This window comes from Lepeophtheirus salmonis, chromosome 4 (assembly GCF_016086655.4).
Source record: "Lepeophtheirus salmonis chromosome 4, UVic_Lsal_1.4, whole genome shotgun sequence".
Classification (NCBI taxonomy): Eukaryota; Metazoa; Arthropoda; class Copepoda; order Siphonostomatoida; family Caligidae; genus Lepeophtheirus; species Lepeophtheirus salmonis.
The window spans coordinates 32735091-32741076 of record NC_052134.2 but is presented as its reverse complement, the minus strand read 5'-3'; the positions used below and the strand labels follow the sequence as shown (position 1 = coordinate 32741076).

The 5986-nt window shown below is 29.7% G+C and overlaps 1 long non-coding RNA gene across 1 annotated transcript; it reads right to left on the bottom strand.

The window, feature by feature from the left end:
* Nucleotides 1–4920: 4920 nt before the first annotated feature.
* On the bottom strand, nucleotides 4921–5986 carry LOC139905069 (uncharacterized). Its single transcript, XR_011779541.1, has 2 exons — nucleotides 5492–5986; nucleotides 4921–5438 (listed from the first exon to the last, which is right to left on the bottom strand). It is a non-coding gene; the product is annotated as an uncharacterized lncRNA (long non-coding RNA).

Here is a 5986-nt window from a genome sequence, read left to right as displayed (position 1 = left end):
TAATTTTGATTCCGAGCCATATTTTGAAATTAAATAACTACGTGGATGAAAATTAAAGGTAGTAAGAATTTAAAAAAAATACATTTCAATATTCGAAAAATAAAACATTTATTAAGTTATCTTGAATGCAGTTCCTGCAAAATGGGTCTAATCATCAAAAATCTAGTAAAATAAATGGTCATATTTAGAAGTAAATATATTTTTTCAACTGCCATATATTATAGCTAAAACTAAAGAATAAACCTTTTATTACAACGTGAAAATGTTTCGAAAGGAAATATTATTAAGTCAATTATTTGACTAATTGTGAGAAGTAATGAATAGTTTAGTGACAGGAAAAGTTCAGAAATGAAATATAAATAAGTCGATTAGATTATTGATACATAATCTAATACAATAGATATGGACCATATTTAAATTGGGGTTAATCTACATGCCTCTAATATATTTATTGCTTATAATAATTAGTCTTTAGAAGGAAATTAATTTTTAACTAAGGGGACTTTTATTAGGGACGCTTCAATTTTATTTTTTTTATTTTGCATTTAGAAACTTCTTTAGTATACATTTAATCATGGAACGATATGCACTTGATCAACGATTGTAAATTATCCAAATTTACTATCAGCCTAGCCGTTCAATTGTCACAACTTTCAAGAGCATTACGGCCTTTTCTGAGATGAAGCTCGTTTTTTAGCTCTATGACTTTGTTACTAAGTAAGATATCTGTTATTGTTAAGGCAGCGATCCACAAGTGCTTCAAGAGACATTGTTGCATCCCCAAAAAAAAAAAAAAAAAAAATCCTGTTTGGTGTGGACTTCATGCTTGAAGGATCATTGGACAATATTTTTTCGTTGATGATGATTATTGCCATTTTTGGAAAATGAAAAATTCTGTTAAGATAACCAACTAGACAAAGCCTCTCCCGCTTTTTGGGACTTATGTTATACACCTCTGTTCCTAGATGAAGCCATTTTGAACGGTCTCTCTGTTAAACTTACAAGGACTGTTGAGTACATAATAAAGAAGAAGGAATTGACCCCCCACAGACTTATTTAAGTGTTAATGATTGAAAATGAGCAAATTCAATTTTAGCTTAATTTTTTCTAATACAAGGGGGGGGGGGTATTCTATATTGTGAGTATTTTGGTAAAAAAAAAAGAAGCAGACTCAAACCCACACACACCTCCCTACTCCGAAAATTACTTTTCCAAAACCTGAATTTGTGTTTTTTCCACCCATTTTCAAATGAATAAGGAAAGGTTTGCATGTGTTGTGATAGTTAAAGCCCTTTTATACTTGAAAAAATAGCTTTATAATATTTTAAACTAATAAATTAGAGTTAAGGTCATACTAAAGGTCAAAAGTCACAAAAATGTTTTTCAAATTTTTATCTTTGGGTGTGTGGCACGCTCATATTTTGAGTGAATTGCTCAAATATATGTAATTCTAAAGGTACATAATCATGGCAGAACAGGAAACCCACGCACCAAATTCTGTTCAAATTCATATTAATTAACTCTATGATTTATATATTGGTGATACAATAGTTGCACTGTTTTGTTATACTATAGTTTTGGCTAGTGACAGTCGTCAGGAACTGGATATTTTTTTATAGTCTATGCCTTAGCCAAAATAAAATTTATGTACTGCTCTTAGCCAGTGTTATTTCAGTCATTATTTATTTAGGGCTCTCAAGTATTAGTACTGGTCCTTTCGGACTATCAATAGTACAACTGATTAAAAAAAAAAATTGAGGGACCGAAATTTATGGACTGCTATGCAGGACTAAACTAGACGAACCGAACCTGAACAAGGCAGGACTGTAGTCTTCATTACTGAATAAGGACCGATACTATACTACTTATATCTATTTCCAAGAATGATTGTTGTGACTATATACATTGCAAAGAAGTGAGGGGGCATACCCCCATAACATAACCGGTTGGATGGACCCTGTAGTACAAATTACTTCTTGATTAATGTAACATTTTAAAAAAATCATCAGGAATATAAATACTTGTTAAAATATGTAGAAAAAAACAAAAAGAAAATTTCATTAAAATTTGAATAAATAAAGATTTATAGGAAAAAAATAAATTGCGGAGTAGAGGAGGAGTGACTGAATTTGATTTTCTGTCTTTCCCTTCTTCTCTATTTTCAGAATAAATGTTACCTTATTACTGTCCAGACGTAGATTTGTTCCTTTATTTGATTCTTTATGAACTATTTTTTACTTTGGAATGTTTCCTGAATACAAAACTTGGTCTAAGAAGTCACTTGCACCATTCAGTCCCTTTCTTATCTTCAGGTTTTAGGGCATGTACGAGTATGGATTTATTCCATAGATGGAGTTACACATCAATTACATAGAATGAAATACATTTTAAGTGTTGTCCTGTGGGGCTGGGATGGTACAAGCCCGGTATACCTTTCATGGCACGAAGTACGGAATGAAACAAAAGTAAAATGTTTATAAAAGTAGAATTAATGTAGTTTCTCAAAAAAAAAAAAAAAAGTCGATATTTTATTCCTTTGTAATTTATTTTCTGAACAAATAAATTATTCCTAAATATACTCAACTTCTCTAAAAAACAAAGACTGAAATAAAATATAAACGAGTTATGAAATGCTATTTTTCATGAATTAATATATATTATGACAAAAAAAACTGGTCTACATTATCTGGTAATAAACAAGGTCAATTAGCTGTAACAATATCGCCAGATTTCGAAAAAAATATTTTGCTTGATACAGATCTACCTGTGGTAGCGAAGAAGCTAACTTTGAAACATTGGTAAATTTACTTAAATTATCCCTCCACCATACCATTCCACATTTAGTCAAATGGATGTATTTTATCATTTTGTTGGTCATTATCTCTTTTTTATGTATAAACTGATACATAAATTATTTTTTAAATAAAAGGATGCTAATGGATTAAAATCTTACCCCACTATCTAAATCTATTAATAGAAAAAAATATATATATTTATCAAAATATTTATTTGTGATTATAGATATACGTACCGCACCGAGGGTAAAAACGCACCAAACCGATTCGCAGTACCACCCCGTACCGTACCACCTATTGCCTTGGGATTTTTTGGAACTATCTTATGAACATATATATATATACTTATTTATAATAAAGGACTCTTTATAACTGGGTCTACAGATATCGCAATCTTCATTGCATGTTTCAACCTTTCCTTCAAAAAGAGAAAGGAAAACCCCCTTCCTTTGCTATTAAGAATATCTTCATAGTTAAAAAAAGTGACATAATTTGAGTTCAACTTATTAGTCTTCAGAACACTAATAAGTGTAGAAAAAGTAGACAAATTGACAGCTATAAAAAAAAAATCAAATATCTCAGAGAATACTTATCCAATTAACTAAAGATAATTATTATGTTGCCATACGATAAAAAAGAGTTGAAGAATTGAAGCCAATACTTGAACTTCCAAAGAGAATACATGAGCATTTATTTAAAAAAAAAAGTGCTGAATCACAACTTATAGAAACTTAATTACGAAGTGCATTGACTCCTAATAACTCCGAGCAATGCGAGATACTCCTTTTATATACATATATAATTATTGGTGTTACAGTAAGATAAATACATAGAGTGATGCTATGAGGAAGTAGTTCACACCGTCAAAAAAAAAAAAAAAAGAAGAGAAATGGTTGACCAAAACATTCGAATCGAATTTTAATAGTTAGGTATGTTAAAGATAGAGGGCGCTTTAAATATTAATTCTTTTTTATGTTTATTGTAATAATCATATTTTCTTACCATAACTATATTAATTTGGAGATGTCAATAGGTTAGCAAAGTATTATGGAACATATTAATCAAGTATTTTAATATTTTATTCCAATTTTTAGATATAATTTTATAAAACCCTTTTCCAATTATTAATGATGAACATGGGAGATTATTCTTACTACAATTTAATTAAAGAATAAATAATTATTGATTCTTATATTGAATAAGATATTATTCCCCGAATTTTAGTCTCTAGAATCTTCTCATTTTCCCCTAATATTATGATTTTATGCCTGCATAACAGTTTGAAATGGATTTAATTAGGGTGAATATATGGTTTGACTTAGGAGATGAATAAAAAGACATGATCATTAATAGATTGAAATGCCTAATTATTTTTCTTAAAACCTAAATTTTGCAAAAGTTGCTCTCCTGGAGGTACAATTATATGCTACACAAGTAGACATGTTTAACGTGGGACTATATATAACTATAGTTGATAATATTGTAGAGAAAAACGCGTGCAAGGAGGAGGGGGGAAAGACATATGGTATCATTGTTTAAAATACTGATGTGATTATCATCTGCCTGCCTTATTATGATTTTTGAGGTTATAACGAATGTATTTATTAGCAAAAATGTTTAATGAAGATATACTACGTATAATTGACTTGGACGTTTTTTTATCCGTTACAGTAGATTTGAAAACGTCACACTCCATGAAATTGTAATTCATTATGAACCTTATTCTCAGAATAATAGCTAATGAAACGACAAAGTAGAGTATTTGAAATATATTTGAAGCTCAAAGTTTAAAAAAGAAGGCTTTAATTAAATATAATCTACATACTAAAAAATAAACCATTCAACAATTAAAATCATATAACTATTAATAATAATAAATTATAAATACAGAATATTGAAATAATAGATTGATCCAGATAATTTTTTCTTGTTCTAACATCGGAATTCAGTTAAATATGTCATAACTTTAGGTTGCAATACACAAGCGAGACGTGGAGTTTAATCAAAAAGATAATCACCCCTCTTCTTCATGTGGAAGTTGCTATATACAATTGTGCACAGGATAGATATATCTCTACCGATGAGATCTAACTAATTATTAATAATAAAGTAAATGTCAAAATCATAAAATTAGACAATAAATATATTAATAAAAAAATGTTAGAAATAAATTAATCGTAAAGATTTAGAGCAAAAGCTAATTATGTAGTAATGTCCGGCGATATTACTCCCTATTAAGAGCATCAAAAAAGATTTTCCCCCGTTATTTAGGTATGCTAATATAACAACATACTATTATCATGAAAGATATACACAATTGTTAATTATAATGCAACACCCAATGTAACTACCCTCGTTGTTGTGACCATTTAAACAGTTGTTTTTGCCTTTTATGAGTTTTCTGAACACCACTTCTTGGAGCCCATCAACCATAGCTAAGCCTTAAGTGATAAAAAAGTAATATTTATTGACTATGTAATATTGAAAAACCTAATGATCATACCCAAGTCTTTAAGTGAAGAAACTAGTCTCAGACAAACTAGTTGCGAACCATCCAAAGTTACTACCCCCGTTGTTGTGACCATTTAAGCAGTTGTTTTTGCCCTTTACTGAGTTGTGTATCATAATTCTTGATATGTTTAGCTAAAATAGAATCATATTTTATGGTTAGATTTAAAAAAAAATTGAATACTTACTGTGAGATAGTACAAAATTCAGAGTTCCATCTCGATATTCGTAAATACTTTTTACTGATAACTTGATCATCATTTGGTGTGGATGACTCAAAACATTTTTATATGTATTTCTATATATGACATCAGTACCAACATCCTCCATTAATTTATTGATGGTTCCTCGGGAAGGGAAAGGTTTACCCTTGTATTTCTCCATAAATTTTTTGAACGTAGATGATTAGCAATGGATAAGGTTATATTACATGCAATAAGCATCGTTGTGAGATCAGAGTTAAAGTCTGACTTGATGTATTCATCGTTAAATTGATTTTATAGATGAATATCGATACTCTTATTATGAGATGAGGATAATGACTGGCGTGTAATTCTAGACAGGGGACTAAAGGCACATTTATATCGACAAATCCGACAAACCATCTGTTTCTCATCCGGTAAGTATTTTCCAAATTCCTGGGCCTCCATTTTCATAAATCCAGACAGAAGGCGACGTTATTT